The 13,907-nt window shown below is 42.2% G+C and overlaps 1 protein-coding gene across 7 annotated transcripts in view; it reads left to right on the forward strand.

The window, feature by feature from the left end:
* The window catches only part of IL1RAPL2 (interleukin 1 receptor accessory protein like 2), a 363,126-nt gene that overhangs the window by 73,754 nt on the left and 275,465 nt on the right, over positions 1-13,907 (forward strand). The window lies entirely within an intron of this gene.

Below are 13,907 nucleotides of genomic sequence, written 5' to 3' on the forward strand. Positions count from 1 at the left end.
CATCATGAATTATCTGCCTTTGCTGTTTGTAAGAGTCTTCTTATTAAAAGAAAAATAAAAAAAAAGGCAGCTGTTGGAATGGCTGGAAGCTTGAAACAGATTTGAAGACTGAGCAGGAGAAAGAATTCAGTTAAATGTTTTGTTACAAAAAAATAGTGGTTTTAGCAGCTGAGGGTAAATTATTCAGCTTCTCCCGTTAGCCTCTGATGTTAACCCACAGCAGAAATATTTTGGTAATGTACATTCTGCTTTCAGGTACTTTACAGATGTTTTATTCCTATTACAAATACAGTGAAAGGAAAAAAGATCCTTGAACCTTTTATAGGTCCCCTGTCAGAGTGCCACTCTTCTTGACTCTCTCTCTAGCACTAGGTGGGAAATGTAGGGAGACTTCTGGAAGGATGTTATCGCTGGAGATATTAAAGGAGATCACTGTGCAAAATGACAACAAACATATTGCCTATATTTGGAAGGAAAGGTTAAAAGAAGAGAAGGCAAAGATGTGGTGAAGATAGGTTGTTCACTTAAAGGAAGTGTTCTGGGAATAATCTGCATGGAAATCAAAAGGGACAAATTGCTGGGGAATGTATGAAGGTTTGAAATGCAGGCTATGAAGAGTCTTCTCAGCTGTTAGCAGGGAATGGAAGGAACAGCCGAGTGCCTTGAGGAAACGGAGATTTCCCGCGCTGCTGTCAGCCCAGGCACCGGGACCTGAGGCCTGCAGGAGGCTGATGCCACCTGTCCGGCAGTTGCAATGAGGACAGAAGAGAGGACAGATGAACAGGTGGCTGCAGATGTGGGGTCATTAAAGGGAGAGAAATTAATACTGAGAAAAACACTGTGAGGAAGAAATCCTGTGGAATGTGTGAAGTGTTTTCTCAGAGGAATAGAGAGGTCCTGGAGGAAAGGATGATGAGATTCAAAAAACCTTCACCTTAAAGCAAGCTGTGCGAGGGTCTTGTGAGTGACGGGATCTCTGACCTGTGACGTGGGTCTGAGGAGTTTCTGGGCAAGCAGCAGGCCTCCAGACTTGATTTAGTTTGAGATTTTTACTATTAAAAGAGCTGCTGTCTTAACTGCTATAAAGCAGATTTAGAGTAGTTGAAGAAAGCAAAATGGCCAAAGTTTCTACTAATAAATAAGACTGAAAAGACTAGGGAGATTAGAGCTTAGCTTAGAAAGTGGGATGCTTCTTCCTTCCCCTAAAAGACCAGGGGTTTGTTCAAAGAAGCTGTGAAAAACAGCAATAGCATGAAAACCCTGTGGTGCGGCAGGTGAAGCCTGCCCTCCGCCCTCATGGGCAGGCGCAGCTGTTCGCTTCCCGATGCTTTGGTCTTCTGCTTAATTCACTTGGTGTGTGCAGTATATTTCAGATTTTCACAGAGGAGCAAAGTGATTCGGTGTAGCTAAAGGTGGACGCTGTGGAAACAACACAGAGCGTGGAAGAAGTGGTAATAAAGGGTGGTTTTGATTAATATTTTGCTGTACAGTGAAACTTCTGAAGTTCATTGTGTGGTACCAGCGGGGAGGAAAAATAAAATAACAAACCAAAATACTACACCTAAACACTGAAGACATAGAAACTGCCATTTTCTGTAATTGTCATATATAACTATGTGCTCATATAGCTAATCAAGCATTCTAGGCATATCTGGATTGATTTACAGGGACTTTAATGTCAAGAAACTGAGAAGGCACTTGAGGCTTTGTGGCCAAACAACTGTCGAAGTTGGCTAGTGATGAGATAAAAAGAGAGATCTTGCTAGTGTTTGAAGTCAAGGCTGTTTTTCCTCAATGCTGTTGAAGAATTTACCTTTTTTTTTTTTTCTTTGCCTTTTGAGTTTTGCTATTTGAAGAGGTAGGATTGGCGCAGGCTTTTAAGATGGCTTAGATATGAGGTAGGTAGTGTGAAGACATCACCTGTATGGACATCCCTGGGCTCATATAGCCCTCTATCTGTCTCTGGAAGGAACGTCCTGTCCAGAATGTCTGTACTCGTTTCTGTCTCTGCTTGTTGTAGGAGAAGAAGCTGAGCTTTGGTGTCACATTAAGCATCCATGTAGCTTGCATCCAGCAGTCCTTTTACTGTGGGAACGACGCTGTTTGGACTGGTGAGGTTTTCCTCCTTTCCTGCATATCTTGTGCCTGACCTGAGGGATGGGTAGTACTGTAGAATTACCTGCAGAGGTGAAGGTTTCCATTATCCTGGCCAGTTTGACACTTCTGTCAGGAACGCAGCCTTGTGAACGTGTTCTTGGCCTCTCAAGATTCTCCGTGAATTGTGACACTTTGGGAGGAGGTTTGCCTCTAAGACATACAAGAACCAGATCCTGTTTCAGCATTAGGTGTAAAGGCTTTCGGTCCTACTAATCTTTTTCCTTGGAAAACTGCCAATTTGTAGTGCAAATGTGTTATTTTTCTCCACCAAATGGTATTCCTAAAGTAAAAATGTAGTTACCTCATCAAGAGAAGTTTAGCAGTAGAAAGCCAAAGAACTTTCAATCAAGAATAGATTTTAATAAGGTCCCAAGATCCCCAATTAATTCTTCTCCTTTGTTATTTTTTTATATACTCATCAATTCTGGGCCACCAATTGCATTGAGTGTCCTTTAAAAATAATTAATGCTGCAATCCCTTAAGTACTTTCAAGGTAAATAAGTTTTGAAGTTGAACCCCAGTAATGGTAAGGAGATAGAAACTACTACTTTCTGTACTTGTCATATATAACCTTAGGCCCATATAGCTAATCAAGCATTTCTAGGCAGAGCTGGATCGATTTAGAGATTACAGCTGAAGCAGGGGTTGAATTGCAGCTGGATGTTGTTGAAATTGTACAAGCTCTCTTCTTGACATTTTTTATATTCCAGCTTCCTCTCACTCTTTTCCTCTTCCCTATGAAATCTTGTATTATCTGCAGGTTTTGAAGACTTTATTTTTTCTAAGCTGGTTGCTTTTTTTGTTTTGCTCTTTAAATAGAGATTGAGAAAATGTTAGAGTTGACTTTGCTACATGGAGCTGGATCAGTTGGTCTTCTGGCAAAGTACAGTCCAAGAAGAAAGAATAATAAATGCTTTATATTTAAGCTTGTGGAGAAATACTGGATGTGGCCTGGTTGTTATATTGAAGTAATCTTTATAAACTACTGTCCACTAAAACCACATTTTTTCTGTCAGCGTTTTTAGTTTGGATCAGGAGCGTATTTACATGTGGTCACAATGTGTAAAATTGTGGGGGTTTGGTCCTCAGTGCCGGCTGTTTCACTCCACAGACCTGCCCTGTTGCACTGTGCTGCTTGGTAGTGAAGACCAAGCTGCAGTTGGGTGATTTTCCCATTGAAGTAATGGACTTTGCTTTACCACTGGGAGAAACAGAGAACCGATGCTTCAGTGTCTTCTGGAAATCCTGTCCCAGATGTAGAGCACAATCTGCTGAGGAAAGTCTTCTAACCACTTGCAACATCCTACATGTTTTGATAAGTAGGAGTCTGCTACTAAAAGCAGCTGTCGTGAATGTCTAAGAAGGTACCTTGTGCCAAAAAAAAAAAAAGTGTATTATAAATGTCTAACATGTGAATTACTTGTAGAATTATTATTTTTTTTTAATTTTTCCTGTGACGTCCAGCTGTTTTCTTCTTTGAAACTTCGGTCTGTCTTGCTCTAAGAGGGTCTTGTTACTTGTATGTACACTGCGGACTAGAACTGCGCTCATTAGAAATGTATCTGTAGGTGAGTGAGTCTGGATTTCTGTATTCTGCAGAGCTAATCAAGGCTCATTTTAATAATGTGATTTGTCTTAAATTTTCAACTGGGTCTAAACCTTTAGACTTTTCAATCTGCCTTCCAGTCACTATAGGCAGATTTATGTATAAATAATGCATAAGTTTGCTTTAAAAATCAGTCTACACAAAACCACTTCATTTTCACTTTTTATTGATTCCAGCCTTGGTGGCTTGCATACATCAGAGATTTCACAACTTAAAAATGTACCTATCTCTACAAATGAGTAATTGTTTAAAAAAAGGTTAATTTGATTCCCTGGAATTTCTCATCACCTCCCTTTTTTGTTTGTATCTAACTAGTAAAAACAATTTCCGTTTTAGAAACTTAAATTTTCAAAAGGTTAGGGATTCGCTTTCTCTGCTGAGTCCACGTGTGCACGGTGTATTCATCAAAAGAACCAGTTCCAGAAAATTTGAGCCCATCAGAGTCATTAATTGTGAGAATGCTTAGGTTATCCCAAACAGATTAATCCGTTGTGAAATATCTGCACTTCAGCGTGGAGTTTGAAGGTCATACAGGGAGCACACGCAGTTTTACAGAGCTCGTGGCAAAACTTGGTTGCGCAGTCACAGCCCCTGCTGCAGGGAGGCAGAGACCGGGTGCATTTGGGTGCGCTTGGAGTGGTACAGGCACTGCTGTGACTAGATGCTGATATTCCTTTGCTGCCAACAGCTTTCACCCATGTTGGCATGGAGTACTTTTTTGATCACATCTGAATTATTTGCTGTCTCAGAGGTCTTGTTGTATGACACCTGTTTTTTTTCTAAACCAAGACGCTGTGCAATCTGCATATTCTCCCTTCGTAATGCTATAATGTGAAGGACAAAAGCCTGTAGGGAACCACATACTGCCATGCTGCTTTTCTGTGCCGACAAACCTTTACAGGTGAAGTTCCTTAAAATCCAGCCTGTGAATATTAAGCTGTTAGCTGAGTGACAGAAGTGCCATGCTGACCACCAGTTACGTGCTTGGTTAGTTGTGAGATTTTTATCTTCACCCGTAACAGCCCTGACTTGAACACGTGCATCAGAACCCTCGTTCTCATAAGGCAGGTTTAATTAGTATACAGATTATTTCATTAACATTAGGAGACTGAGCAACATCAAGGAAAGCTCAGGCAGTATGAGAGAACCACACTGGACTGGGACAATGATGACATGGTATACAAGTGCTGAAGGAAAGGTGAGCTTTTGTGTTTCAGTCTTGGTCCATCTGAGGCCAGGCTGTTATGATTAATTACTAGCATACTTGCAAGCAACAGTTGTATGATAAAAACCTATTTTCTCTGTGCCAGGTTTTGTTTTCCTTCTAGAAGTGCTTGCTAGTTGGACACTGCTTGTGTGTGGCTCCCTGTCTGCCTGGCGCACGTCCCTGTGTACGTGCTGATGCGCGTTACATGGGCGAGGGGCCAGGAACGTGCTTCCCCGTGGCTGCCCGTCCTTTTCTGTTACTTATTCTCTCATTCTGCTTGACACCTGCGTGAGCTGGCACTTAAATGTGCTCCGTCCAGCCTGGTGTGTTTGGGTCACTGATAAACTAATAAACAAAAATAGAAATTGTTCCTGTCCATCCTGTGGCTGTTTCAGCCTTCTGTTGTTTCCTTAGCAGGTCAGTGGGTTCTTTGGAAAACAGTGCCCGGGCCAGCTCAGTATCCAACTCTGCGGTGATGCAATGGGACAAGTGACCCCGTGTCCCAGCAGATTATGTCTGCTCTGAGACACTCTCGGCCACCACAGCTGCAGGGCCCGCTCTCCTGCCCGTGTCTGCAGCGAGCTGCCTGCCCGGCGCACTCCCTGCTGGCGTGTCTGAGTGGGGCAGGTTTTCCCTGCTTCAAAATTTTATATTCATCCTATGAAACAGAAATAGCAGTGAGGATGTATCAAAGGAAGGGGCCTCTAGCAGTCTGGCTGGCTGGGCAACATTTGCCTTCTCGTGTTTGTCAGGAATTTCATTGCTAAAAGGGGGCTTTCAAACTACTCCTCTCAAGACCACTTCTTCAGCAGGGGCAGAAGCCATCAGGGATGTCAAGATAATAACCAACTGCCTTCATTTTATGTACTGAGGCAGTGTCCCAGGTACTTGGGACACTTCTGTGGCTTTTCTGTCATAATTCTCCATCACATGTTCTTTGGGCTTGTGAGACTGATGAAAGAATCACTTAAGCATCTGGTTACATGTAGCACTGGTCACATGCGGTTACTCCCAAGCATTGGAGAAGAGAGGAAGACCTTTTAAAAATAAATGTGTCAAAAGAAGTAATTAAAAACCAGGAATAAAGCTTACCGTGTAGGTTTGGTATAATTCTTCCAAAACCTAATTGTTTCCCTTAAGGACTAGCAAGTTTGTTTTACATGCAGAAGGGAAACACTGCTAACAACTTATTAGCACCTTTGTTAACCTGGCCTTTTCAATCTAACAGGAAAGAATAGCCTAGGGGTGGGTTTTACAGCTTGTTTTCTACTCTTTTGACATCTTGTCCAAATCAATGACAAAATTCCATGTGATGTGCAAAGTGAAAATGAGGTTTTGCTGGTGCTTGAAAACCATATGCTAAAACTCAAAAATGAAAATTCTGGAGCCCAGTGACTTAACCTCCTCCTGTGAGCGACCGAAGGGAGGGTGGGAGGAGAAAAATAAGTTTTTCTGAGATTGTGATTCATTATCCTTTAGCTCTCTGGATTGCCAGGAGACTTTTTTTTAAGCATCTGCTATTCATTACTTGGCAGAAAGAGGCTGATAGCTTGAGACTTGAATTGTCATTTTATGTACAACACACTGACGGATCAGTGCAAAAACAAACCTACCAGAAATCACATTTTAAAAATGTATAAAGACACCAAATTAACTAACAGAGAGTGCTTGGATAGTATTCTTGATTCTGTGATAAATGACAGGAAAGAGGGAGCTTCTGGAATTGTTCGTCTTGTATTTGCACTGATTTTGCGTACTTGGTGCTATTGGTTTGTAGTTCTTCTGTCTGTGAAAGGAGTGGGCTTTTCCTAACCTCCGCTAGTCAGGTAGAGGCGGGGAACATTCTTTTTAGTTCTTTGGAGGCAGAACCGGAGAATCCAACTACTGAGGGAACTACTTGAAGGCATAGAGTGATCTCCCTTATTAACCAAGGTGTTTTGTCAATAATTTGCCATTGGTATGTGTCTAAATTGGAATGTGAACTTGCTTTTGGGCATGCCAGCTCTTTTTCTAGTTTGTGTCCACACAGAGTGGAAGGATTGTTTTTTGATTGCATAAATGCCAGCTGTGATGTTTGGACTCTAAGAAACTGTTTTCAAAGTGATACTTTTCTAACAGGGTTCAGCCAAGTTATATTAGCACAGGAGGAAGAAAGGTTTCATCAAAACCCAATTGTCAAAGCAGATGTTGCAATGTATGCAAGATAAGGAAGGGTTTCACTCACCCATTTCTTTGCCCAACACCTCTGTGAAAATATCAAAATGTTCATTTTAATTTCTGTAGCCCACCTGTGCATTTTATTTTAGCCCATTATTTTAAGGAACAATACTTTGTTCTCTATCTCTCCATGAAGTATTAGAAGGTTTTTTTTTCCATGCTCATATTTGCTAGTGCAGTTGTTTGCTCTGTAATTCTCAGAAATTTTCTTACTTGTTCTGAATAACTTTGGAATGGTCTGATTGATTGCTGGGGAGTTGAACACTCCCATGCGGGTACTCAATCCACCAAATCTCAAACTGGAGCTGTGCTTCGGTGGCAGTTGTTTGGGAGTTATTTCTGTTTTACTACAGTCAATTGTGGGTTTTGTTTTGTTTCCTTGGAGTAGCACTTATAAACTTCAGTTAGAGTTCAGGTCCCTTCTACACTACACAACATCTAGACATATTGAAAAAGAAGGTTCCTGTTCCGTAGACCTTAGAGCTAAGTTGCACTTTTGTAGTGAAAAAGAAATTCAAGAAAACTAGTAACAAATACCCATTTCAGATGGGCCAGGGCTGTAAACAGTGCCTTGACATGCTGACCATGACTGCTGCAGATCCCATAGTAACCCTTGGAATATATATGCACGTATGTGAGAGGACTGAGCAGAGCTCTTAAATTTCAAGAAGAGAAATCACTGTATCGTTGCTTTCTCTCTGACCTTGAAAGGTCTTGAATTATTAAAGAGTCTCTTAAAAGTGCAACCTAGTTTCCAAGCTCTGTAACTTTTAACTGGCGTAACCATTGTGAAATTTAGTTCTGGATACATTTAGCCATTTTTTTCTTCATCTCTCTAATTACAAAAATTGGATGTTTCTCTGGCTTGAGAATGTTTTATCATCTTAATTAAAAATAAGAATTTTACATACACTGCAGTGCTGTGAATTCAGGATAACAAAAGTTTGAACAACTCATAATACTCTTGCAAAAGTATCTTGAGTAGCTGAAATACTGGGGGAGTTTCTGATAGGTGAGCAACACCTGATTTTACTAAGTATATACTTAAGTTATAGAGATCTAGGTAGCTTTTGAATATGACTGATGTGCAAAAGTATTGCTTATGCTGCCTGTGAGCAGAAAGCAGACTCAGCTGTGAGGGCCAGAGATGGACCAAGCTTTGAGATGCGTAACAAAGCCAGCTATGTTTGGGTAGCTTGGGCTATGAATGAGAAGATTTTGAAATAACAATACAAAGATGGCACCTCTGACCTTTTTCCTTGAGTTAGAAGTTTTCATACAAGCAAAGTCTCCCATGCTCGTGTATGATGCAGGTGGCGATATTTTGTAGTCTTTGCACCAGTCTTGCCCTTGACACAATGAGGCAGAATCAGGACTACAGCTGTTTACAGATTTTTATTTTTATATCTTATTTATTAACTTCAAAGAAGTGACACATCTTCTTGATTCCTGGCTTAGGGTTATTTTATGTTCTCTTGTCCATAATGGAGCTTTGTATACTGCAGGAGAATCTTGCAATGGAAAATTCATCCAGCCCTCTGACCTCACAGACATAAACACGTGCCCGTGTTCCAGCTGGTACCAGAAATCAGTTCTGCTGTAGGAGCACTTGCAACCCATGACTGAAGCTGAAGCCTTGGCCGTGGGACAGCTTGAGGTCTTGCAAATCACTTTGAGCTCCATCTTACAGTGAGGCCTTTGAATTCTGGGTTATTGTCAATGTTTACAGCAGTGTGAGAAGAGGCAATTAGTGACTTGTGCTTTGTATGTGCTGTAATAACAGAGATGCTGTTTTCCCACTTTGTGAAATTGTCACAAGGCAAACAAACTTCCTCCTGGCTCTGAGGAGGGAGCCTGTAGTGAAAGACAAAGTCTCTTCTGCATCTAAAACCAGCCTCTGGCTGCTGGGCAGGAGTATCCAAGGAAAGCAGGCGTGGGAACGTCCAAGTGTGTGCTAAAGGGGGAGCAGGGCAGGTTTTTCCAATATAGATGTGGGTCAGGGTCTGTAACTACATGTTAATTGTGGTTCCATTGGAATAACGGTGTGATGCAGTGTTTTGAAGGCTGTTTACAGCCATGTGCTAATATAAACACACTTACTGCTGTGTAATTTGTGTCCATGCAGAGCTGTTTCAGCAAAGGTTGGGGGAAATTGGGAGGGGTGTTGAGTAACAATTAGTTTTGTCTCTTCAGAAAACAGCATGCCATGGATTCTGATAGGATCATATCCAGCTTCTGTGCTTGTGCATTTGTCACAGATCAAGCCATGCTACCTCTAACTTTAAATGTAATTACTTTAAAAGAGACAGTGTCCGATTCCAGGCTCCTGTAGTACGTGCTGGAGCTGTGCGATGTGCTGCAGGAATCCATCCTCCATTGCTCAGGTACAGAAATGCTGCAGAGAAGCGTGACCTGTCTCTTTTGCTTCCTCTGTCATAATAAAACAGACACCTTTCAAAGTTAATTTCAGAATATTCTTTGTTGTCAGAAGTAATTTGGTGGCCTCGAAGGGCTGAAACTGCCCACAGACAATCAAATGCACTTTTGGATGTTTGTGATGTGATTTGCAATGTGTTAAAATCTCATTGCAAAGCAACAGATAGCTTCCAGACCACTCTCTCTGTTTATCTGAATCTGTAGAGTAAAAACAGTGTGGGTTTTAATTAGGAGATAAAGTTAAAGCTGTTCAGAGACAAAAAATTGAAAAGGGAACTGTGCACATGCATTGCTTAAACATGCTGGTGAGCACACACGCTCACAGCGAGCAGGGCTCCAGCTCCGGTTCTCTCCATGGGAGCTCTGGAGCCTCAGCACCGAGAACTTGGCTGCAGGGTGGCTGAAGGTGCAGGATCCTTCCACCGAAGTCTCCCCCTGCCCCTTTGCCGATGCTGGGGACTGGGACTGGCTGTCTTTTGTTAGCAGAGATGTAGCTGGGGCAAGCGATTCCACCGCTGTGGTCTGTAACGCAGGTTGTGGCATCTACTGCTGGGGCAGCACCGTGCCCTCAGGGAACGCACAGGGTGCTGTGTGGTGCAGGTGCAGCAGCCAAAGGGCTGGAGGGTGTCTGAGCTGTGGGAGATGGAGGGAAATAGCATGTGGCTCTGGACCTGACCCTCGTAAAACTTGCACAGTGAGGGTAAATAGTAACAGTTGGTTTCTGCTCTGCGAGAGGAATTAAGCATAATAATGTGTTAGCCTAGACTGCTACCTGCCAGAGTTAGACAGACTCAAGACTGGGATAAAAAAAGATTGTCATCTGATTTTTCCATCTGGATGAGACTGCTCAGTTTGCCTGCAGACTCTGTCTCCAGGGGCCGAAGAGGAGCGACTGCTGCCGGGCTCCCTGCCTTGCAGGAGGAGGTATGACCACTGATAACAGCTCCTGCGGGAATACAGATGCCCGTCTGGAGTGAACTGAGATGTAAATCCAAACATGCAGATGGAAAGCAGCCTGAAAATACATACATTGAGCAATTGGTGTCTCTCCCCCAACTTGCTGCTCACAGAATTGAAGTGATTTCAGATGCTGCACAGATTTATATAGAATGTTTTCATCCTTCTTGTCACCAGTTTAAAAATAAATTAGCAAGGAAATGAAGCAACAGTTGTAAAGTATCCAACATATTAATGTTAAAATGATATGACCAGCATCCCATAAAAAGATGATTTCTATTTCATGTCTAGAAATTAAGCTGTATGCATTTATCCTTTGTCCAGTCCAGCCATCCCTACCTGTTCATTCAGACTTCCCTGAATGAAGTAGTTTTATAGCAAAACCACAAATAGTAATTAGCATAGAAACAGTATTTATTCTAATTATCCTCCAGTGGCTAGACTACTGCAAGAGTTAAACCTCATTTGCATCTTTCTGCAAACAGATGTGGATGTGCAGGGAGCTGTCGCATCACAGATAGTAAGGCTAACGTGTAGGGTGTGTGATGTGTCAGCTTTCTGCTCTGCCTGGTTAGGCTTCTAATTTCCTGCCAGTTTATAATGGCTTCTGGGTATTTGATAATTAAGGGGAAGGCGAGCACTTTGGGGCTTTGGCAGCAGCGTAATTGACTTACCTGAATGTCCTTCATCTGGACATGATTTCTTAATTTTAGATTTAGAGACTGTGCTGGTCTTTTACTTCTCTGCTTAAGCCTGTAGTTTGCTTCCTTGTATGCTTTATTTTTAACTGCACAGTTTTACATCCGTATTAATAAGTCATCCAAGAAGTATTGTAGCGCTGAATAACCTGTATGTTCTCAGTGACATAACTGTCACAGTTCGCACAAATAGAACTGTCTTGTTTGCTACAAGTGACACAAATGTAATGGAGTGTAGTCCAATGGTAGAGAAAGTCTTCAGAATAGGTTTTCAAGGATTTATTATTGTTTTGTAATGCTTTTTTTGTGTGTGTGTGAAACAGGCAACCGGGATATGTTTCAATTTATAGCTTAATCTGCTGGTCATTATTTAAAATCATCAAGTCATTTGTAATCTCCAACTCTTCCTCTTCATGACTGGCTTTTTGGATGGACAGCATGTCAGCTGCTAACTAAATTTGAGATTTTAGGAAAGCCTTTAGTCATATAACTCAGGATGATAAAAATCCTATTTAATGGGGAATACTTCTGTGCCATGGGCTTAATCAATAAATTAAATAGATTAATTAAGTTGAGCTGTCAGGACCAAGGACCATCATAAAGTCAGGCCAGTGGTGTTGGCCATTTATCAGAGGCAAAAATTTGTCAAGAAAAGGCAGACCTTAATGGGTAATTCTGGAGTGCATGCAAATGAGCAAGTACATAAAAAGTCTAGCAAGGAGTGAGTGCCTGTCATCTGATCACAAGTGATATAAAAGGAGGTGGATACATCTGTGCAAAGTCATTAAATTTGCTTATCAAACTCCTTCCTGTGAATTTTTGAACTTCAAGTTCTGAGGAGATGAACTGGCTTGTGATGTGGGTGTATAGTCTTAGGTATTTCCATTTGATGATCTTCACTGAGAAATTAAATTGGGTTTATGTTTTGACATATATGTACATACCTATATTCATATATATGGATGAAGTGATTTTAAATGCAAGCTTATTAAAAACCAGGAAAGCTTCTACTGCTTTCAAAGCACTTGGAAAAATTGAACTCTGCAGGTGGGATCCAGCACAGAGATTGGAGCCAGACCAATGAATTCCTGCTGTTTCAGCACAGGACACTTATCACATCATTCCTGTCTGGTCCTGGCATCTGCTCACAGGAGAGTCCTATTGATCCTGGTCTGGTAGGGTCTCCCATCTGGGTGCTGTGGGCATCTGCACAGGTGACCAGGGTTTCTTCCTTCTCCCTCAGGACCCGTCACTGGAGAGAGATGGTCAGTGGGGTTTCAGTGCCCACTGATTGAGGTTCAAGAGACAGAAAGTCATAGGGGCTCTGCATCTTTAATTCTGCCCTGTGTACCTTAGGTTGCTGAAAGAAGGCAATAGCATTTCTCTGGCAGTTCAAGGCTGATGGTTGAGGGAGCTCCACTAAGATGGTGTCACCTGAGCAGCCCCATGAGGCCATTGTGGTGCGAGCAGCAGAGCAGCAGCAGCTCCTGCCTCTCACAGGCAGAGGAGATGCCTTGCCATGGACCTCTTTGCTACCACGTGTTTCCCTGCGGATGCAGTGGGAGTGAGATGGTGTGTGCTTCCCAATGTAGAAAGTGAAGCAGTGCATATAATTGCATGAAAGTTGCATCTCTGTTTTGGTACTTCCACTTTAGCTGTATAGCCCTGACCATATGGATGTACTCCTACAGCCGTGCTGGAGGCAAGCTGAGAATAAAATGAGCTGTATGCAAGTGCTGCAAGCCTGTGTAAATGAAACCTGCCTGACAAACCAGGAACATGCCTTTTTGGTGTACAATAAAAATAAAATTTTCTCCAGGCGTAGAACCTTACGTATGTTCAATATCCGTTGGTTAAATAGTTCTGAGCTCAAAATAGCAAGGGAGTGAGCCAGGGATGCTGATGCCAGGTTAGTGATCTGTCAGGAGAAATGTGGAAGACGACAGTGCTAGAAAAATGTGCCTGGCTGTGTGGGAGAGGCCAGGGTCTTTGTTGTACTTCTGAGAAAAGACCCTGCTTGCCAGGGCAAGAAGGTGCAAGGAAGAGTAAGGATTTGCTCATTCTTTTCTTAAGGCAGGGCTAGGGAACAGGGGTATGCCTGACTTTGGCCCACTGAAATGCGGCTGGGATGGAAGAGGATAAAGATGAGAGACTGTGACTAGTGGTAACTTCTGGATTACTTCCCTACTCAATGAGGCAATGAGAATCGCTGCCCCTTGCTGCAGTCCAGGGTTTTGCCTTGGAGACTTCAGAGAAAATTTTAAAATGCTCCCAAGTGGCTGAAGCATCTGAGTCATCGTGTGAGCTGGACTCCTTAGAGGGCATTTTGTTTGTGATACGGGTCTGTGGGCTCCTGATGAACATATTAAAAATGGCCCTGGTACTTCAACTGTAGGAAAGCCAGGCTTTCTTTACTTATTTTTCTTATACTATTATCAGCAGCTGTGAAGAGTGATGCAATCCATATGCCGTATGGAGCACCTATATATAAAAATCTGACATATGGATGTTGTGAAGTTCTCAGAAGATTCCACATACTTGAGATCACCCACGTTTTAAAAAACATTCTGTTTGGGAATTAATTGTTGCCATGTTATGTTTCACTTCCCCCAGGTGAAACCAGGCAATT

This window comes from Columba livia, chromosome 12, assembly GCF_036013475.1.
Source record: "Columba livia isolate bColLiv1 breed racing homer chromosome 12, bColLiv1.pat.W.v2, whole genome shotgun sequence".
NCBI lineage: Eukaryota > Metazoa > Chordata > Aves > Columbiformes > Columbidae > Columba > Columba livia.